At 43.9% G+C, this 23,486-nt stretch overlaps 1 protein-coding gene across 6 annotated transcripts in view; it reads right to left on the reverse strand.

Annotated features, from left to right (window-relative positions):
- PRICKLE1 (prickle planar cell polarity protein 1) overlaps positions 1-23,486 on the reverse strand; it is a 65,847-nt gene that overhangs the window by 11,608 nt on the left and 30,753 nt on the right. The window contains exon 1 of one of the 6 annotated variants that reach the window (XM_039726911.1): positions 4,018-4,107. The exons of 1 other annotated variant lie outside the window; for it this stretch is intronic. The gene's annotated coding sequence lies outside the window, so the exon portion shown is untranslated. 4 more of the 6 variants (XM_039726912.1, XM_039726909.1, XM_039726908.1 and 1 more) reach the window with 4 other exon arrangements.

Genomic DNA, 23,486 nt, shown 5'->3' on the forward strand with positions numbered 1-23,486 from the left:
CTGATTTGCAATAATGTGCCACTCACTGACACCTCAGCTGCTATTTCAAATTCTTAGGGCATTGCAAGAACATTGGTCAAATTGTCCCTTTTCAAGAACTGACTTCTGCCCAATATCCCAGGAAAAAAAAGGAGTCAATAGGTTAAACATCTTTGACAATATTCCATTAGGCAGCACGACCTCAACCACATCCCACAGGAAGCAGATTTGAAACATAATTTAGGCAAAGAGACAGGTTCAGCTCTGGCAGTGCCTGGGCACTTGAGCAGAGTGTACTCCTGCCTTGTTCTCACAATACCCAACACTCACAAGCACACCAAGGGACTCAGCAATTGCATCATACTGATTGTTCAAAACCCTCTCTCCACAAGATCAAGATTAACTTCTCCAACTTCTCTTGAAAGACAAGGAAACAACACAAAATCTGAATGCATGATGACTTATTAACTTTTCTGAGTATTTTGAACACTGAGGCTACGTACTACTCCCACAAGGAACAAAGCAGCACTGGGCAACGTCAGGATCCTAAGCACAGCAAAGGTACAGAAGTGTGGGAGTGTTGCCTAATTCCTAAGGAAGACAAGGCACTGGTAAGAGAGAGACAAGGCTGCTTTTCTGCAGAGACAGGCCCTGCCTGGGCCTCCTCTGACACATCCATTTCAGAACGCACACACACCAGCTCCAACAAGAGGAAACCACAGAGCCGCAGGTCCAGTTTCCATTCATACAGGGAAGTATAAAAGTTTGGCTGATAGAGAATAAAAGAAAAATACATCTTACTTCCAAATGTGAAATGCAACTTTACAGTGAGGGTTCTCCTCCCCAGGTAAGGTGATTAGAAATGTTCAAAGCATTTGAACAACCGAGATTAAGACAGCTCAAAGGACATAATTCACTTTAAAAGAAAAATGCTCCTATAGGATGAATGTGAAGCTGGCTATAAAATGATTGACAACACACCCCATATAAATAAAGCCACATCATAAATACTGTGGGGTTGCAGAGAAGAAGGTTTCTAATCCAGCCTATCTTAACAGCAGGCTATCTGAAGAACTATTTTAGCAATTGCTTGTTTAGGAGTCTTCTTCCTCTCCTGTTCAAGTGTAATTTGGTTTGCATTTTAAAACTACAGGGTTCTTCCTCCCTGCCCCCCAGCCTCACTCATCCTTCAAAGTGATCTGTTTAAAATGATTACATTCTAAGGAGGATTCAAATGAATATAAACAACAGCTGAAAAAATAAGTGCTTTCCAAGGGATGACCAGAAAGGTGGTCTTTCTACTCCTGCCATGACACCTACAAAACACAGCAAGGATGTGTTGTTTTGCTTTGCTTTCCTAAACACCATGGAACATTTTGAGGTTTCAGCTCTGTTCAAATACTGCCTCTCAAAAAGGCTTTATAGCCTACAAAGAGGTTTTTCACTGGCAGGTTGACAACTATGAATAACATAATTGAGTTACACAGCTAAATTTGATTTGAAAAGAAAAGCAATTACTGTGTTTTTTCCACTGATGAATTAAAACAGTCATATGACAAATTCCTTAGAGGCAAAGACAAACTACACTCCTAATTACAAAGTTATGGGTACACAAAATACTGGGATATCAAACTTAGAACAAAGCTGTTGCTGAAGCCCATATGAAGGTTACCCCCATGCTAGGATTTCCAGCTCACTGATTATGTTCCCCCTGACCAGATAGAAGAGGTCACGATTTGTAAGCAAAGTTAGACAAACATCTCCTTGCCCACCCCCTGCTGTTTTACTCTGTCCTGCAGGGCAAATTGTTTTAACAACTTTTTTGTTAGAAGGCTTGTTAACAAGGCTATAGGGGATACAAGATGCATATCACACGCATCCATTCACAATGAAGGCTCAACGACTCAAGATTAGCGTGGCCAGCCCATTCACCTGCTTATTTAATCTCTGGTGCAAGATAACTACATTAGAAGAGGAAGGGCACAATATAACAACAATAAACCGCCATAAAGTAACTATTAATAATTCAAAGCCTACTTCCAATGTGCATTATGCACATGATCAGGAAGTCCCGTACCCTAGCTACAGTACAAATAACATAGCTAGGTGAGCTCTATAGCTCTCTGTGTGGGAAATCCGGATCCAGAACTGATAAGGAGAATCTGTATCAGCACAAGCACACAGCTGCTGGGTCCTTTTGAGTAATGAACTACCCAGAGCAGTCGGGAAGGAATAGAGCCAGTCTACTTGTTTATTCAAAAGACATACATTCTAGATGGACCCTAGAACTGTTTTCCTTTTTTTTAGCCAGTATACAAGGACCAACAGAGGAGTTAACTACTTTCTTCCTCTAGCATCCTAGCGCCAAGACCACTTTTCCAGCTGGAAGTCAGACGATCCTTCTCACGGTATTTTCTTTTGACGAGCCACACCGCAAAGGCAGGCTACCTGCATTTAGCAAAAGGCGGAAACCCCGTGACAAAGCATCGCCCCATGCCAACACATCTGATTTGCCCGTGTTATCCTTGGCTCTGCACATCCCTGATGGAAACTCAAGCACACACTGCAGTGAGGCAAGACGCAAACCTCCAGCCGAGAAAGAGGTATTCTCACGGACGCTCCCCCCTCTCTCCTTAAAAGGGTGTACAGATTTAGAAAGAAGGAAATCTTGCCTTTTACAGTCTCCCATTGATTTTTAAAATTCTATTTTAAACAGCAGCCAGACTTTACTCCAATGTACACATATACTCAGGTTTCACCCCATCACCTGTTGGCTGTCGAACAACACCCTTCTTTGTTAGGGCTCACAGCCCTCATTTGAGACAAGTTTCCAGAGAAAACACTTGAAGAAAGCGTTCAATAAGTCACAAGACAGGAATTGTAAAAAAATAGAAAAGTAAAAAAATTCCGCGCCCAAGCCCCGTGCACGCTGACAGCCCCGCGCCCCCACCTCGGAGGAGCCGGGAGGGTCCCTTCCTCAGCAGGCAGAGATCCCTGAAGGACAGGTGGGAGTTTTCCATCCTGACCAAGTTTCAGAGACGTTAAGGTGGGCCAGAGGAGCCCCCAGTCCCCCGGGTTCCCCCGCTCTAGAGCCGGATGCGCAAAGGCGCCGGCAGCTTCGGGCACCCGCCCGCCTGCGCTGCCGCTCCGGGGGAGCCGCCGCGGGGGAGAGCGGATGCGAGTCACCGCAATTTACCTCTGTGCGGCACCGAACAGCGGCCAGGTGCCGGCGGAGCCGGGGAGGCGGCGCAGGAGAGGCGACGCCGGCTGCGGACCCGACCCCGCGCCGCGGCAGCTTCGCTCGGGGCTGCGCGGAGCCGCACACCCGGACCGCTCCCGCACCCGGCCGGCCCGGGGGAGCGCCCAGCGCCAGGCACGGCCCCGCCGAGCAAGGGGCGGCGGGGGCTGCTCCAGCCCTGTCCCTGCCGGGCGGCGCCAGCGCTTCCTTTCCCCGTCCTGCCTGCTGGGAGCGCAGCGGGACAGATCCCTGCGCCGCCCCCGACCCCTCCCGCGGGGCGGCGGGCCGGGGGCCGGGCCGGGAGCAGCGCCCCAGCGCTCCGCCCCGAGCGGCACCGGAGCGGCACCGGCACCGGCCGCCTCCCGCCGACCCCGGGACACCCCCGCGCCCCTCACCGCTCCTCCGTCCGGCGGCGGGAGGAATCGCTCCCACCAGCGATCTTCCTTCGAAGTGCTGCCCAAGGCAGGGGAAGGAGTGTGGGAAGGGGGAGCGACTCCTGCCACCGCCCCCGAGGCAGGAAGGGTCGCCGTCCCGGCCGCCTACCCACCCAGGGGAACGAGCGCCTGCAGAAGCAATAAATTCCGCGCTCAGGACAGACGGACACACGGTTTGGCCGCAGTGCTTTTGTTCGTGTTTACGCCCGAAATAGATTTCCCACCCCACCCTGGAGGCGCTCCGGCCGCCCCGGGCTGACCCGGCCCGGCCCCCGCCGCCCCGCGCACCCGGACGGGAAGGACTCGGTTCAGGACGGGAAAACATTTGTTCTAGGTCTCTGTACATGAATAATAAAAATAATAAACCCTATCTGAAGGCGAGGATCGCAGAGAGCAGCCGTCCATCACTGCCTCCCTTGGCACATTCCAGGTGGGAAAGAGGCGTCCTAGCCCCAGCTTACGCACAGAGTAGCAGCACCGGGGCATTTTCTGAGAGGCTGCCAGCCCCCGCTTTTACCACTTCCCCCAGCCCCGTAGGCATAAAAAGCCCCGAGAGGCGGGTGCTGCGGCTTCAAAGGCAGGCGGACGGCTCCCCCCCGGCACCGCCAATGTAACCGTGAACAGCGCGGTCAAATTTCCTCTTCCCTCCCGCTCTTTGTCTCCCTGGGGAAGTCATTATCAAAGGGAATTTATTCGCGCTGCATCTGGGGGTCAGCACACACGGTCCCACCGCTGCGAGGGGCACGCCGAGCCAGCCCCGCTCCCGCGCCTCGCTCCCCCCGAGCGCCCGCAGCCGGGGGCGGCTCACCCGCCCGGGACTGCCACGGGGCGCTTCGCAGACACTTATCGCCTCCCCCAGGAACCGAATTTGCATGGGTTTAAATTCACTTCTGTACATTTGAATGGCTTTGCCCGCAGTGCGCCGAAGGAAGCCGGTCCTGACGGGAAGAGGAGCGGGATGCGGAGCTCGGAGCAGCGTCCCTGTCCTCAGCACTGGCACCCGCTCCCCGCGGGCTGCCCCGACCCTCGGCGGATGGCGAGCCGGGAGAAGCCTCCACAGCTCCTCCCGTGGGATGATTCCCCATCGCTAGCAGCCAGACCGGCCGGCCGAGGGACCAGGACCAACACCGGGCTATCTGATCCCGGGAGGCACGGCCCATCCCGGGCTAACGACGCTACACGCAGTCCATTCCCACCACGGGCCGAGGAGATGTGCCCAGAGACACGAGCATTACACCCGTGACCGCGGGTAAATGCACGAGGGCCCCCGCAGCTCCAGCCCCAGGGAATCAAAGCCGCAGTCTGTGGCTCCTGCGGCAGGAACAAACCTGCTAAACTCCAGCAAACTAACCAGCTCCCATCCTTCCACACCCCATTTCACTTCCATAAGCAGTTTCGCTGGTTGTACTACCTCCATTCTTAAACAGCTTAGTCGTTTTGAGGTCAAAATTGGCGTATCGCTTGGATGAACTAGAGATTTTGTCAGAGCTTTTGTCTGTGCTGGCTTTACCAGATCCAGACTGTTCCTATTCTGTTTGTTGGACTGAGCAGACCCCATCTGGCGGCCAGCTGAACATCTGCCAGCTCCATTCATCATTAATCAAAAATGGAAATGTCAGGAATAATGTTTATTCTCCACCACTACATGACTGAATAAATACCAACAATTTGCATATATTGTCTACTCCTTTTCCAGAAGTGCCTGACATTTTCTCAGCAGCTCCCCACACTGAGGGCTCAACACCTCTGCAGAGCAAATTGCAAAAATGAGAATCTCCTTTGGGAACTTCTGCAGCACAACCAGCTCGATGGCTGCAGATAAGTTTGCAAAGTTTCATGACCAAGAGTCTACCGAAGCCAAAAAAAGACATTTTCACTTACTTTGGTCTCCCATTTTGCTAACGCATTCCTTGACACTGAAGTGTCGGAGGGGAGGCTGTACAGAGATGGTTGGCTACATGGCTCTTATTTTTTTCCTGAACTTTTGTGACTTGAGCACAGAAACTACTGTATTGTTCTGGACAATGCACTTATACACTACCAGGCCAAAAGCAACCATTGTGATCTAGTCTGAACTAATGTGGTAATGAGATTTTCCTACATTTCCTCTCTGCATGAACAAAACATTTTTTCTTGATTTAAAAGTACGAGCAATGAAAAACCCACTACAACTTCTGTTAAATCCATCTAAAACCCTTTTAAATTATTTCAGGTAGTCAATTATTTTACAATATGTTATTTTTCCTTTTTTTTTCTTTTTTTAAAAATCTCAGATTGCTGTGTTTCTGTGCTCAAACACTTGATTTTATGGTATCCTTGAACGTTAGGCTAAAGAAACAGCTATCATAACTCCCCTTAGGCATTTGCAAATTGTGAAAGTCATTCCTGAACTGCCTCCTTTGATTTCAGCTGCTTCCACAAGAACAAATGTGTTGCTATGATTTCTTCTTTATTTTCACACAACAAATATGACAGCATACATACTCGTTATGTGAAGTGCAAACTATGCCACAGAAGTTGCCTTAAAAAAATAATGAAAGCTAAAAAGACAGGCACAAACTGACTCGCCCTTTACAACACATCCCACATTCTCCACTGCGTCTGGGTAGAGCTGATCCTTCAAACAACCAAATGCTTCAAGGGACCTGCAATGGATATGGAACCTTTTGCCATAAGGTATCAGCACAAATTTAGTCTAGGTAACAACTTTCTTGTACTACTGACCAGGTCAGGGATATTGTCTGGCCTGTAAGAAATTTATCAGTGTGGTTTCCCAGTTCCAAATTAGCCACGTCAGGGAACATCCCCTCAGATGACACTGGTAATTGCTACCTTTGTTGGCAGTCACAGAAGAGAGACCAAGCAGCGGAAAACAAATTAACCTCTTGTGCTTCAGAGGCAGCTTCTCCAGGTAGGACAGTGGCACAACACCCACCTCTCAAGCCTGATTAGTTCTGCAGATAAACAGAGGAGTTCACCACCTACATCATCACCCTTTAATGATCACCACCTCCATCCCAAGACTTTTAATTAAGTATCATCTCATGTGTTCATTTAAAATAAAAAGTTACAATTCAGCTAAGAAAGGTGAAAGCATGCAGCAAAGTGAATGGAAACTAGGACAAAAACAACAACAAAAAAATCTTGATAATAATTGTTTCAGAGAAATCAATGAGAAAACTCTCCAAAATAAGCCAGGTTTTGTATTTTCAAATAAAGCAGGAACAGTTTTCCATATATCTGACAGCACAGGAGTCCACAGAGCAGGAATTACAACTGCTCCCCAAGCAGTGGTTATGCACAAATCAAAGCAATGTCTGACGAAGGCAGGTATGCCCTCAGGAATTTTAGGGATAATGACCTGACCATGTATGGTCCTGCCTGAAGGCTACAGCACCGGGAACTCTAGGATGCATTTACAGCACCAAGGTCCTTCCCACACCCAGTGGCCCTGGGTCTGTGCCCCAAGGGAGCAGAGAGACCAGAATAAGGGAAGCAGTTTCATCATGATCTGAGATGATCTACTGGAAATCACTGAAGAATGCTGGTCTAATTCCCTAGGCTTGCCAGTGTTAGCACAAGGAAAAACCATAACTGGTTCCTGTGAGGCTGGACTGTTGTGGAGATGGAAGTGCCAGCCTTTCTCCCTCTCTCTTCTGGAAAAATTGGCTGTTTTCACACACTTACTTAGCTGGTGTACAAAAATGGCCTGACTCCAAGAGCACTTTACTTTGTTTGCCTTGGTGTACTCAGAAACCCCCATGGACATCTACCTGCACCTCTAGATACTTAAACATCTTGCCAAACCCATCCTAGGTCTCCTCTCCCAGGTTATAAGTGTGGAAGTATGCCTTCATAGACAGGAACAGTTTGCACAATTTTAACACTACCTGCAGTCACTAGGAGACACCTCACACATGGCACATCCTTGAAGCAAAGCTTGAAGGACCTCCATGGGCCACCAGGCAAAGGCCATCCCTCTCTGTGCCACTCCATGCCCACAGCCATAGGTGAAACTTCTCCCTGTTCAACCCTGCTTCCTCCTGCCCCCAGATGGGGAGTTTGGCACCAACAGTGGATCACTCTGTGCTGCTGGGAGCAGAGGCAAAGCAGGGGTGTTACCAACGTACTGAGGCCTCTCAACTGTGCCCCTGACTGGCGTCTTCCTTATTTGCTTTTTTGAGGTTGCAGAGAAAGGGTGTGGAGGCAACATCTCATGACTTCTCAAGGCTCCAAAGTCTGACTCTTTGCCAATCTTTAAATAATGTTTCAAAATAACATTTAGATAACATTTAAAATCTGAGAAAAAGAACCTCTGTAGGAGACATACATGTAAAACACAAGAGATGATATGCGGTAAAGTGGTAAAGAGATTAAAAGGAAGCATGCATGTGAAATGCAGCAAGTTAAAAATATAAGAATGAGATGACTTCTGTCCAGCAAGGGTTTGTGATTGCATGATGGTGCTTGGTTTCCACTCTTCTCTTTGCTGCATTCCCTGCCATTCTAACAGCCTGCCCTCTCTCTGCCTGCCTCAGTAAGTCAATACACCCAATGAAAATATTAACATCAGATAACAGATCAGAAGACAATCAAGTAGCACTAAACTAATAATAATAATAGCTCATTTTTATTTTAACCTCCAATGGTACATAGATCTGCTGAAGCATCAAGCAATCAGGTACCAAGATGGGAAACAGTGCCTACTGCTTGCTTTGGAGAGTTACACCAACTATAAATGACCTGAGGACTGGCTGGCATAAGCTGCTGTGTGTTGGGAATGCTTGACTAAGAGATGTTTATTTTATTTCCTTTCCTTAATGTTCTCAGAGTTGAAGACCAACACATTGTCTAAAACCATGATCCTACTTTGCTTCAGCAGCAAAGAATTAAAATTTCATTAAAATGCCCTTCCTTGTCAGATCGGGCCAGGACTTGCTCCTGAACCAACAGGTCTGTTGCTGGATCTGGAAACTCTTAACCCCACAGGCTCCTCTGAAGACAGCAATCTTGATTTTATCTTAATTGGCTCCACGCAGCCCACAGTCACACAGGGCACAGGTAAACACCCAGGTGCCCACAGCACCACTGCACCCACCAGCTGTGGGGTGCCAGTGGGGTCCCCTACCACACCAGCACCCCTGGATAGTCACTGCCCTGTTCCCAGGCTGCACAAGGCACAACAAAGGGCATTGCAGCAACAAAGCGTGCCTGCAATGCTTTGCCAGTAGCAGGGGCTGACACAGGTGGAATCACTGCCTGCGTTTTTAATAACACCCAGCACAAACACCATTATGCAAAGGGAAGGTGTTGCAGAGCCCGTGCTAATGCACTGTTTGCTTATTGAGGGAATTTCAGTCAAGAATTGTGCCAAAGCCTGTATGGATGGTGAATGATGTCATCTTCTCTGTGTCAAGCTCTGCTCCCAGGCCTTGCCTCCAAAGAACTCCTCACAATTTATCTGAATTGGTTCGAAATTTTATTCAGATTAAAAAATGGAATGGTATGAACTCTGGATCTTCTACTGTGGTCAACATTCATACATGCAGACAAAGGGACATTTAACTCAGGAGCTGGCACCTATGTAAAGAAGCTAAAAATATAATAATAATAATAAAAAATATAATACATTAGTAATATTATAAACTAATAATTCAAACAAATATTTGAGCTAGTATTTGGAAACAAATTTAAAACCCTTTGTGAGTGCAGTTTTGTTGTGTGAGTGATGCTTCAGTTACACTCACTCTTCCCTGTTGCTGGCAATGCTTTTCAATAGCCTGAACTTACAAAAAACCACAAGTGATTGACTTTAGTGAAGGCAAAATTCGACATGGAGGATTACCACTGCTCCTGCAGGATTATACCCAGAGAAAACAGAACTGAGATTAAAGGCAAAGATGAGATATGCAAAGGTTTGTGATAACCTCCTCTTACTTAAAATCTGCAGGAGGGAAATCCAGCAACCAGTGAAATAGATATCCTGCACAGTTCTACACTGTCATTTTCCACAAGCTATGTGCACAGAACACTACAAACACAAGGGAGAGGACAACACTTAGATTAACTATTAGTTTATTTTACCAAATTAATGTCACAGGTCAACCTCAAGGCAGACAGTGATGCAAGAAGGATGCAGAAATGTCAGGTGGATAATGACATGCATTACACCTTTATTAACTTTCCTTAGGACAGCAGCTGCAAGAGACAGTACCTGATTTATGAGCTGCCAAGACTGAAGACCATGAAATTCTACCAAAACGCATCATCAAAATATGATAAATATTTTAGTATTTTGCATAGAAAGATCAATGGCTAAATAATTGTCTGAGCCAGGTGAGCCTGGGAATAATTGTCTCAATAATAATCAATAAGATCAATAATAATCTCAAATAATTGTCTGAGCCAGGTGAGCCTGGGAACACTCAGACTCACTTTCTGCTCAGCAAAAAAACAGCTGGGCAGGCTCCTACCTCACCAGAGGTTCGATGCTCTTCTGTCCAGTGTGCCACTACTGTTACTGTAGTTTGTATAAGGTTTCTTTTTCCTCACACTTAAGAAGGTTTGGAGCGGGCTATGCAGCATCCAAATGACACCCTGACTCCAGAACTGACACACAGTTTTGCAGTGTGTTGCCTTAAAATTGCTGCCTTAAAATAGAAATGATACTCATATGGCCCCTTTCCTCTTATTCTCTCCAATCCTGAAATTAGAAAAAAAAAAAAAGGAAGGGTAAAAAAATATAGAATATTAGAAAAAGTCATCCACATAACTGAAGTTCTTTCAATGACAGCCATGAAGGTTTCAATCCTATGTCTTTCTTAAATGCACTATGAAACTCCATATGCTGGCATTTTGGTAAAAAAAAAAAATCCAACCTTTTTTTCCCAATGGAAGCACTGTAATGTAGCCCACTACTCCAAAATGGGCAACAAACCATGCCCCATTTACAGGCCTGGACAAATAAAAATCAGTGTTTAGGGGCTTTTGCCCTTAGTACAAACGTCACCCCACTAATATGAATCTAACTCTATATGACAAAATAAGTTGTGGGGTAAACACAGATGGTTGAAGCTTGCTGTTTCTTTTCCTGGGGAGTGGAGGGCAATGGGATGACTGAGCACATTTTCTGGGAAACCCAAAGAGGCTTTCTGCTTAACAGAGTGAAGAATGCTTATCTGGAGGCTACATTTTTTCCCCCTTCTCCTTTTGCTTCTTTCTTTCTTTCTAAAATTTTCTTTTTCTTTTTCCCCACCCCCCTCTAAGCATGATTAGTTTTCCTCTGCTGGTTTAGCTCCCAGAACTGGTTTATTGCAGGATGAGTTGAGCCCAATTGTTGGTGTTAGGAATGGCAAGGGAGGAACACCAAGAGGGATGGTCCCACTCCTGGTCAGGAGCTAGCTATCATAGCTACACTGACACATCCAAACCACATCAAAAGGCAGTCAGGAAGATGGCTTCAAGAGCACTTTCCTAGGTGGTTATATATACCCTTGTGATTATGGATGCTCAGGCGTAAACTGAGGAGAAATATTAGGCAAGAAGTGCTAGTTCAATAAAAACCTCAGACCTAGCAGAGCCACCATCCACAGGCATTGAAAGGATAAGGAATTGGCTGGACAGTGGCACACCAAGAGCTGCAATGGCTTGATATACCCCATTCCTGGGAGTGCTCAAGGCCAGGCTGGATGGGGCTTCCAGCAGCCTGGTCTAGTGGAAGTTGTTCCTTCCCATAGCAGGGGGTTGGAACCAGATGATCTTTAAGGTTCCTTCCAACCCAAGTCATTCTATGATTCCATGATGATACTATGAAATAGTATTCCCAGGTCCACAGAGCTGGATGCTTAGGATTGGGTAGTTGGAAACATGAAAGTGCTCCTTTCCTTCTCTTCATCTCCACTGCACTGGAATTTAAAGGCCATGTGTGCAGTGTCTGTTCAAGATGCAAGTTATGCCTGCTTGTTCAGTAGGATAATAAACAGAGCTAGATGCTTAGGATCGGGTAGTTGGAAACATGAAAGTACTCCTTTCCTTCTCTTCATCTCCATGCACTGGAATTTAAAGGCCATGTGAGCAGGCAGTGTCTGTTCAAGATGCAAGTTATGCCTGCTTGTTCAGTAGGATAATATTGAAGATTGTAGTTAAACAAATATTCAAATAGAAATCCAGTTAATTATGTTTTTTAGCTAGCAGTCATTATCCTTTCCACACCAACTGGCAAGATAATTAGTTGTAACTACAACAGGGAAAATCAGTTTAAATCCCCTAAATATCAAGATTCATCTCATCAACATGACACTATTATAGAAAATTCTGGAGCCTCCAACACATATGTATTTCCTTATCTGTGTTTACAGAAATGTTTGTAGACTCTTAAGAATATATAAGGATACTTTAGGAGCAAAATATTTTTGATTATTTATGGTACTGAAAATCCTTATGTATGAAGCAAACAGTACAAATGAAATTGTTTTAAGACACTCAGCTGGTAACTTGACCTTTGTGCAACATCCATTGATGCCTAAGCCCTCATGGTACAGTCAGCTGCTGAAACAGCAACTGCGTGACAATACCTGACACCTGACACTCAGTTGGCAGAGCTTTAAGCTACACCCACCTGGGCTTGCCAGCACGTCCTGGCTTTTCTTAGCAGCTTGCCCAGGAGGATGAATTCCTTTGGGTGCGGAGCCTTGAAATAATAACGTCTAGCTTTGAAAGAGTACCAGAATTCAATGGAAGTGAACAAGTGCTAATGCAATCTGTGGCCACAGGCAATGCATGCTTCTAGAATTCACAACTTTTACCCCCATTTTTTTGAATATTAGAATATATTTATATTCAGCCACTAGAAAGTGAACCATTTCACCACTGCTACCAATTCCAATAGCAGAGGCTGAGCTAATCTAGTCAAGTGTCAGGCCACTTGCACAAAGACAGTTCAAGATTAATTTCTGAAAAAAGTTCAACCACTTTCAGCAGGAGACAGGAGAAAAGCATCCGACTCTTCCACTACATAATATTTTATTATTTTTAAATAGGTTTTGAAAGCATATATTTGAGATAGCAATATGAACTCAATTTTCAACAAACCAGGTTTTTGTTAAGTAAAGCCTGTGAATATGAGAGCTGCTTGATATGCCTTCAGATATGTATGATAGGTGATTTGTCAAGACATGGCATTTTTACAGGTCTGTAAAATGGTACTCATCACATACGGAGTCTATTTAAATAAGTCCTGAGAATGTTAATATATGTTCAGTATTATTTTAAGTTTTCAACAATTTAGTCCTTTTATAATTGCATATTTTCCCAAGTTGCTTTCTTGTCTACAAAAATTATTGCTAGGACAAGATCAACTCTCAGACAATCAGTAAGCACTGGAAAGATGAGAATCAATGTTTCACAATGGCCATCATTCTCCAGCTTAACATAATCTTTGGATTTTTGTGTTACACACACATCCCTCCCTCCTCAGTCAGCAGCTACTTTCTCTTCAGTGGTACTCCTTCATAATGCTTCTCTGATATGCAGAACTAATGAGTCAGTGATAATTCAGTGATAATAATACTGTTTTTGTAAATGCAATTGACAGCAGACCTGGACTTTATTTCCACCTGATAACAAGAACCCCAGTCTTCTGAAGGTACTCTGAATCTCCCACTAAGTTTTAAAGCAAGAACCACTTTTTCCAACAAAGAGCAGGGTGGGGATTGGGGCAAGAATAACTTTTTAGGTTTGGATTATTTGCTTTCATCAGCAGATATCCCACACTGACCTTCAGACTGCTGCCATAAACTCCATGCACAGAAAGAGGAACTTAATAGATGTGCCTAATGGGCCCATCAAAGAAAAGAAAAAAAGAAAAAAGGCTTGAAAAGACCATCTAGTTAACTACAGTTTCATTAAGAAATTGATGAATCAAGAATGGAAAATACTGACAACCAACATGGTGCCATTATACAGCTGGATTAAGAATGTCCTTCCTCAATCAGATCAAAAAAACCTAAAATTTTTCAAGACTTAGTTACCATGCAAATGTGTGTAGAGGGGCCTCCTTAGCAGGAATGAAACCCACTCTTGTGGAATTTTATGTAGCTAGTTTGCACAACATGAAGCCACAGAAAATACGGAATGCTCACAAACCTAGACTGGCTCTGTGCTAGGACCATAGAGCCTCAGCTTCCTCCTGTAAATTAGATTAAGGCTGGATTTACTTCCCTGCACATCACACAGGTAAGATTACACTTGGAGAAATCTGCACAGTCCAAACCAGCACGTAGAGCAGGGTGAGAAGCACACACTCAGCACTTCTAAGCAAACCCAACAGGATGATGACTTATTAAAATTCCAGGTAGATCAACTTCTGCTTGATACCATTGGACTATGTCACAATGTGACTGATTGATCCTTCAAGACATGTATGATCAAGTTCCATCAGCAGTGCCACTGGGACAACACACCTGTGAGGGGAATATCAGACTTCCTGAATGAGGAAAATGAACAATGCTGGGAAATGGAAGAGGGCAGTTAGTACTCTGCAGCTTAGATGCTAAAATAAGACTTTTGTACATAATTATGACCTTATTACTCAGCTGGCATCACTGCAATGGACAAGTTGAAGCCTCTTGATTTCTCTAATCTACAGAAGGCAGTGGAGCCAATGGAAAAAGGTCAAAAACCTGAAGCAATATGCTGATTTTGCCAGCAGTGGATTTACCATAGAGATCCGTTACCACACTGAAAATGACTGAGGTAAGTTTACAAGATGCAATTATCTGTAGCTTTTTCCCATTAAGTCTTGTAAGTCTCTCAATGAGAATTTAAGAGCATACGTATTTCAAGTCCTGTGTGAAGTTAATAACTTCACAAGAGAGAAACAGTGGAGCAAGTCATTCCCATTTTGTATTATCAACAAATAAACGCTGGAGAGCAAGTTTTTGGGTCCAGCTATTACCTCTAATTACACGTATCTCTATGAATAAATGAAAACTAGTTTGCATTTTTTCCCTGATCATTAGCCTCATTTACACAAGTGTTATGAGGCCAGTTTTTTATCCATTAGTGAGAATTAAGTGATACCCTGCTGAGTGCAGGACTGTTCAGACATGCTGACTGTGGAGCAGCTGCTCTCCTCCTTTGGTATTGAATGTTGATTAGCATCACAGCACATGACACACTGCAGGGCATATTGTGTGTCACACTACAGCATACAACGTTTAATGAGAACCCAAAGCAAACCCCACGGTTTAGAAAGCCAGCCTCTGCTCTGAGCACCAAGGCAATAATTAAACACATGGGCTGTCCTGGGAAAGAATGAATCCCTTGAACAGCGGGCATTCGTTTTGGGACAATGCTGACTATCTGAGGCAGAGCTGTACATTTTCTCAGTTATCCTAAGCAGCACCAAGTGTACCCACTGCCAAATAGTAGTATCTTGTCACATTTTGCAGGAAGATACTTATGTATTACCCTTGCAATTCTGACTGATGACACAGAATGAACTTTCTGTATCATTAGACCCACACAGAACATTTAAAGAAAGACATAACAGCTAAGAAAACAGAGTGCCCTATACAAACCCAGCTCCTCAAATACAGGTCAGGGTAAGCATTGACTTTCTGTAACTACTAATACACCACTGGCATTCTTTATCAGCTGTCCTCATCTGAAAGATGGGCTGATACTACCCTTTTCTTGCACAGATTCATTACTTATTTGAATGCTGCTTTGACAATACTGTAAAATAGCACATCACTGTATCACCAACATTTTGCTACTTTGATGCAGTTCAATGAAGGCAAAGAAAAGCTTTTCACAACAAAGGAGAAATTAATGTCACACTGTTCAAACTCTGGTTATGTTACAAGAAAACATTTTTCACCATAAGGGGTAACAATACAAGAGTGTTGGATACATTTCTGCCTGAACCCACCTGCAAAGGAGAGTACGTGAAACACTGGCAACAGTTACCTTGGCTTGTTCTGAATGACAGGAACTTTGCCCTTTGATTAGTAAAGGTTTCATCATGCACATCTTTTATCTAGAAGACAATGCAGCACCAGAATCCACTTTTCAAGCTAAATAACATGTTTTGATCTGCATGGAGATCTCTCGGTTATGGATCCTGAGGCAAAACCCTCTGGGGGGAGCACACCAGTTCAGTCCCTGGAGTTTATCTAATTGCCACCACAGGTGTATGTCTGCTTCAAAGATCAGAGCTAAAACCCTCATGTGAGAGGTGTTAGAAGAAATCAGATATCATTAATCAGAATTATGAAGAAACATAAAACAATCCACTCTGCTGTTCACAATACAGTCAATTTGAAGGAGAACATCACAGCATAAATAACAAGGGGTTAAAAAAATTTACATCTACAGCTCAGTCCATGGAAACAGCTAAGGTCACTTTTCTATTTCAAAAGAAAAAGGAGAGAAAAAAAATCACAGGATGACCCCAAACTGCATGCTCTCTTCTTTTTTCCTCCCACAACTCAAGGGCACAAAGACATTTTTCAGATTTGGCAGAGAGAAGGCACTTCAGAGGCTGGGCTTCGTCTTGAAAGGGGTGTTATCTTATGCATTGAGTTATGCCAGAGATCTTTATAAACTAGTTCCTATTTTTCATGGCACCTGCCTCCTTCCCAATAAACTCAATGAGACTTGCTGCTAGAATACTTCAGTAAACAGATAGAGATGATGCTACCTCTGCAAGGCAGCAGTGCCAATTTTTTTTTCTGAACAAACCACTGATCACAGTTCAGTCTCAGTAAGGGTACCCATCATATCATTTCTTCAACCCAGCTCCCCTTTTCACACCTTCAATTAAGTTCTCACGTACCACATATGCAGAATAAACTAACTGCACCTGTATCTTGTTGGTGCAGAGGGATGTCCTGGGCACTCCTGCCCCACTGTCTCCCTGGAGGCAGACAATCACCACACAGGAAACCCCCAGGGCAGACTGGTGAGCAGGTCCCGCTGTGTCCCTGCTGAGAACAGTGCTGAGAGCCTTCAGCACCCAGCCCAGGAGGCACTGGAGGCTCTGGAGAACACTCACATCACAGCATGGTCTGGGAGGACCAGTGAGACACAAACCATGAGCTTTTGGTGCAGCTGCAGTGTCAAATACCCTCTGGACCCCAAAACCCGGCACCTAGAGTACCTTGGCCCTCCTTTAAAGGAAAGGACACTCCAACCAGCTCTGCACTGGCAAATTAAACAGCAACAGGGCCCAAGTGCGAGCCCCAGCCTGCAGTCACTCACACCCTTTCACTGCTGGTACACTTCACGGGGTAGTTTGAGTAACTAGCACTACTGGGCACGGTGAGTGGGATACAGGAAAGGCCACGGAGTGCTCCTACCATGTGGGCCAGGAAAGGGCTGGGCTTGGGTTTCTCCATCCTCCCTCCACAGCCCCCCCTAAACAAGTCTTTGAGCCCATACTTTCATGCAGTACCCCAACACATGCAACAGCCCCCCTCAGCTCCCTGATGAGTATTTCACACATGCTGAATGCGAAAAAAGACAATCCACCAAAGAGCAATGCCTGTGAAAAGGGCACACGTGTGCTGCAGTGCACACTGCAGGGAAACTATGGGCAAGGGCAATGGATTTGGACAGCCCAGCATCTGTCTCAGCGTCAGAGGACCAGTTACTGCTACATGAAACACTGCCCAGATAGGCTGCCCAGTGTCGGCTTTTGAGAAGTCTTCCACTGACTTTAATAAACGTGGTTAAAATGTGGAATAGTAACTGCTGTGTAACTGCTGTGTAACTGCTGCCTTCCCACAAGTTTTAGGCTTACATAAGTTTCCTTAGAATAACAGAATCATTTAGATTGGAAAATACCTTTAAAATCATCAAGTCCAACCGTTAACTTAAGACTGCCAAGTCCACCACTAAACCATGTCCCCCAGTGCTGCATCTACACGATCTTTTAAACACGTCCTTAAAAAAATAAATTTTGGAACTATGATTTACTCCAGCCTGAGTGCTGGAAGTAGTTATAAACTTCAATGCAGAACATCTAAGTTATAAAATACTTTCAGAAACTCTTCCATCATTTGGAAACTTTTTGATAGAATCAATTTTTAATAAAAAGAGCTTTTAGCTATATACATTTGAGAAGCAAATGCAGAGAGACCATTGTTACTAGACTGAAAACAAAATTGGAGAAATTTGAGACTCCTTTTTTGAGTTTGGATGATTTTTTAATGCATATTACACTTACAAAAGAACCCTAGAGTAAATGCAAAAAAGCAGAGGGACTTTCAGTGTCATTCACACAGACATTAATTTCAGAAGATACTGCTGTTTTCAATCAAGTTTAACACTGTTAATTTTTTCTCATTATCAGCAAAACAAAAAAAGTACATGCTGAGGACAAGGAAACAGCTTTGTTTATCTTCAAAATCATGTGCTTACCAGAACTAAAGTATGTATTTGCCATATGTCAGCCCCTGCCCCCCTTCTTTAAACTACAAATTCATTAATATAGCACAGCAGTGCTACATCATTAGCAAGGAATAAAGCACATTTTAAAGAGCAATTAAGTGGCATAAAACTACTTGGAGAGAAAGGTTTTCCACTGCAGCAGTGTCTTGTGGAGACCAAAGGGGAAACCTGACACGAAGGAATGTCAGCCTGAACTTGATTAATTTGTACTCAGAGCAACACGTCCCGTCCCCCACTGCAATGGCAGCAGCTTCCTACATTGCTTTGCTGTATCCTCCCTTAGAGCTTTCTTCTGATCTCATCCACGAGATGGATTTGTTCAAATTGACATCTTTAATAGAGTCATATCTTCTCTGCTATTGTCTCAAACTTCACAACTCAAACCATCTGTATGGGATGTGCGGGCTCCAAGAAATGGCTGCTTTTCTAAACAGATTGTGCAGGCAGAATGTGCAACGTCCCAGTTCAGAACATGCAAAACCCACGAAACACTCCCACAGACCACAGCAGCCCTGCCACAACTCACACTGTGCTCTCCTGGAATGGTCAACTGGAAATATCAACAGTTCAGGACAGGGACACAACATGACTCAAAATTCAGGTAAAGTCTGAATTTTAGTTTCCTTCTTATTGCTTTTTTGTTACTGGGATTTGAGACAAGAAGTCTAATGGTTCAGTTTTATGGCTCAGAAAGAAAAGACTTGAAAAGCTCGATCCCTGTTTTAAACGAAAGCAGATTCTCACTCACACAAAAAAGCTCAGTGTTTAACAGTGCTTTGCTTTCAAGCATTACTATGTCGTTGAAACAAATGTTTCTATGAGGCTTAGTGTAGAGGAATTTATTTAATTTAGTTTATTTCTATTGCGAAATTAAAACTGAAGTTTGTTAAATAAACTTCCTGGCTTAAAAAAAAAAAAAAGAGAAAACAGTGAAAAAACTTTACATTTGTTCTATGAAGATCATAAGCGTATCCTCAAAACTCTTATCCTTTCCCTTGGGAGTTAGGATGCTCAGCAAGTTTGGCTCTTAAATCAACATATGTTTGTTATTTAAGTTATACTCTCATTGTTTCTTTTCTGTTCTGTGACATGACTATCCCTTCCAAGCCTGGAAGCAGCATCTTTAGCTTGTGAATATTACATTACCCCCTCACCTACTAGACTAGAGAGAAAACACTTTTGCTACATAGAAAGCCTGACAACCCTAAACAAGCTACAATAAAAAGCAAGACCTGATAAAAATTCCATTACTTGCTTATCTGCAGAGATTCTTCCCAGTTCAAAGGGTCAATTTCCCAGCAGGGCACCAGTGCTTATCAGCTAGTTCTGCTGAGCCTTTCAATTGCAAAGAGAAGTGTTGCCTCCAACTGGCATGACAATGGCACTATTAAAGAGGCACTTCAAAGATACAGATGTTGTAAATGCTTTGATTTTGCCAAGTTCTCTATGCCATCACTATCCAACAGACTTTTTCATGTAGAGGTCAGAGTCCTTACTAAGCAAATGAAAAACAGGTAATAAAATAAGTCACGTGAAATGCAGCAAATCCATCACATGCCTCCACACCCAAAGCAGGTCCCCTTCTTCTCCTGGGTACAGAGAAGCCCATACCTGGCCAAGAGAGAAACAGGGCTACCACAAGATAAGGTTCAAAGAATCTGCTGCAGCAGGTCCAGTAGGACTTGTGTATATCCCACAAACCTGCAATTTGCCTTCCCACGGGAGTAAATATGCAGACACGAGTATTACTGAGGAGGACTTAGAGGAGTGGACACTTGCAAGAGCAGATCTGTTGATTATCTGATGTCGGACACACCAACCTGGATTCACTTTAAGCAGGCTGTATAGGCAGGACAGCCGGTACTCCCTTGGATGATTAAAGAGACATGAGGTTTGATTGTTTTTTAGCTTGCTATAAGGTGAGGACACAGCACAGTCAGCATGGTCACTCATTATCACAGGATCATGTAATATAGGTCATGCTTGTTAAGGTGCATATGTGGTCATCCCACATCTGCCAGTTTGCATCAGCACTGGATGCACATACCTTTATCTAGATCTTGGATGACTTGCTTCAGACCTTTCCCAGTATTTGATCTTCCTGCAGTGTGACCTTCCGTCACACATAAACCATATGTTTTAAGTAAAGGTCTGCTGCCCTGAGCACAAGAAGTATGCACATCATTCATCTTTTAAAAATTCCTTTTCACTTAACTCTCTCTCTACTTTCTTTGGAGCAACAGCCCAGAGTCCCAGCCCTGTTTTTTTAGGCCAACCATCTGCCTGGATACAGCAGCATCCTTTGCAAAGAGCACTGCAGTCTATTCCGGATGTCTGCAGTGCAGCTCCTTCAACCTGTTAGCTTGAAACCCTTCTGATGCAGGTAAGAAGATGTGCCAGAAAGGATTGTAACAGCAAGAAACTTCATTTTCACATGAATGAGGACATGACAGGAAGCTCTCAACCCAAAATGTTTCCTGTCTGATCAACAGGCCACAATTTACACATAGGAGTAAACATAGTGACCCACAGCAAACCAAGGTCATCTCCTCTAAAATATACCTGTTGATGTGCAACAAACCCTGACTAAATTAAGTTTTAATTCTCAAAAACAGTTTAAACTCAGATATGGATTAGATTCAATCTTCACTGAGGGAATTACCCCTTTTCCAGTTACTGTACTTCCCTTCTAATGGGAAAAAGCCCTTTCCCTTGGATGTCCCATATCAGCTTTTGCAAGCATAATTACAAAGAACACATGCAAATGAAAGCTATTACATTATCACATCCCACTAAGGTCACTACATCAGACTCACATACTTTCCACCTATCCCAGCAACAAAGCTGCAAGAGCAGTTTATGCCAACACATGACACCTCGCAGTGCACAACCACAACACAGGGCAACATTGTAGTTTTAGTAAAACTGACCAAAGCAAAATAAAACCCTAACCTCCATGGCTGACAGGCTGAGGTGTGATAACACACAAGTTACAAACAGTTTTGTCCCACGGCTTTATTCCATGTCAGCTAAAGTACATTGATGTGCCCTCTCCCTCCATGCCCACCGCAGCAAAGCAGTACAGCTTGTGGTTGTCACTTGTACACTTTAGTCTCTCTCTTCCTCTCTTTTGTCCTCTGCCTCCCACCTCCCTTCTAATGCATCACCTTTCAATTAGTCACAGAAGCAAAACACACAGTTCTCTGATCTCTTACATGGTCTTTTATCTACAAATGTTTAGTACTCGCCTTCTCTCTAGGAGGAGCATTCTTTTCAAGAAGAACCTGCTTTTCAGTGAAGAAGACAAATTGGAGGAATTTAGTATAGATGTTTTAAATATTTATGCTAGCAAGCTCTATACTTTCAGAAATACATTCAGAAAAGATTCTCTCAAAAGTTAAAACCAAGCAGTTGTTCCTGAGTTTTCCAGGTGTGTACTGGTATGGTTACACAACCAGCAAGTACACCAGTAGTCCTTTCCCTGAAGATGCCCACTTTCTTTAGACCTCAAAACTTGAGCATACAGATAACTCTTTGAGCCTCTGTAAACACATTGCTTTAGGTGTTCATGCTGAAATAGAAAGCATTTCAACATCAAGTCATGTACAGCACTCTGACAGATGATGCTCTAAACCTGTGAACACGGAAGAATTTTATTACTCCAGTGGTTGCCAGGGACCATCCAGCCATTTTAATCTGTTAGTAATTACATGCAGCATATTAATTTCTCCCTTTAGAAGAATTCTGAAGCTAGTATTAATGAAAAATGATCGGCAATATTCAGGTATCTAACAACATTTAGTAGGCTTTACAGGAATAAAAAAGCTAGAGTTAAGATTTCAAGTTTAGCAATGAGGCATGAATTTCTACTACCTATATGACACACATTTATTTAAAACAACTAATTTACAGCGGGTATAATCATCATGCCATTCTGCATTGATTTTTGCAAATTTTATATTGAAAACTATGGGACAGCAGGCTAAAATGACTGTGTAAGTTTTAACTCAAGGAGAACAGTCAATTTAATGCCACTCTTTAAATGCATACATAAGCAGGGACCTGACTGACAAAACAGCTCTATCATGAAAAGCTTAGTTAAAATTTAATCAGTTAATATCTAGATGGCTTCCTTTGACAACCCTGCTTTAGCTGCTGTGCAACCTGTCATTTTGCGACATGATTTGAGGAAAAATAAACACTGAAATAAGGTTTTGCAACATTCAGCTTATCCTGAAACATCTCTTCATTAGACCAAGATACAGGAATAAGCATTTATCAAAAATACCACATGCCTAACTTTAGAGTGTAACACACAGTGTAAGCAACCCAGGACAGCCCTGGGAGCCAATGTAAGCAAGTTTCAGTATGTAAAGTTTTATCAGAAACTGATGGACTAGGTTTTCTGAAATAGTTACTACTGATCTAGAAGATCTGATCTCTTCCTTAATGCTATTATGTCTCAAGTCACTCCATCATCACCCTTTTGGGTTTGCTCATGTTGCTTATCACATTCTAAGCACACCTCCCTAAGAAAAATCTTGCTGGAGAGTTAATTTCAGGGGGTTGGCAAAAGGTTTAAAATCCTCTTTTGTATTTTAGCTATCACAGTTGCCCACTTTTTTCCGGTGAGGGTGCTTCAAAGTGCAAGAACAGGCTAGCTCATCCAGAAGTCTGGAGGGTTCAGAACTTAGATATGACTCCAAATGGAGTCAGTGAAGAGAATTCAGCACTGGGCAACATGCCCTTTGCCATATGGCTGCTGGGCTGCCTGCCAATCACAGCTCAAGAGCCAGTGCTCGAAATGGTAAGATAAAGAATTACAGCCGTCTGGGGCCGGAGCCCTGAGCTCACACATCTGCACAGACGTGCGTGCCGACACCAAGGAACAGATCAGAAACAGAGACCCATGAGCTGGTGGAGACACAGGCTCATAAAGCCACATGATGCAGTGCAGCTGGATATCCAGCTTGGCCCAGCAATGATATAGCTGCATTTGCATGGCTCTTGTGCTGCTAAAATTGGAAGTCTCTTGCATTCCCCCACAGCTTCTGCTTCCAAGGAAGTAGAGCCAATCTGGGAATGCTGAGAACACACATCTGGGGCCTAGAAAAGCTCCAAGTGAAAGCTGACAGGATGAATCACCATCTTCCTGCCAGCTGAAGGATGGGAAGAGATTTAACAACCAATCTCTTTCCCCATCCTCATCCCCCATCCTAACAAGGAGCTGTGATACCCAGGAGCAGAAGGAGTGATTCAGGTGAACAGGAGAGCTAAGACCAACAGTCTGGATCTGGAAACAGATGCTCATCAAGGGAAAAAACATTCCAAAGAGAAATGTTCTAAGTGCAAAGCTGTTTAAGGGTGAGTTTCAGATACTT

Source organism: Passer montanus, unplaced genomic scaffold (genome assembly GCF_014805655.1).
Source record: "Passer montanus isolate IOZ18808 unplaced genomic scaffold, ASM1480565v1 scaffold6, whole genome shotgun sequence".
In the NCBI taxonomy this organism is placed as follows: Eukaryota; Metazoa; Chordata; class Aves; order Passeriformes; family Passeridae; genus Passer; species Passer montanus.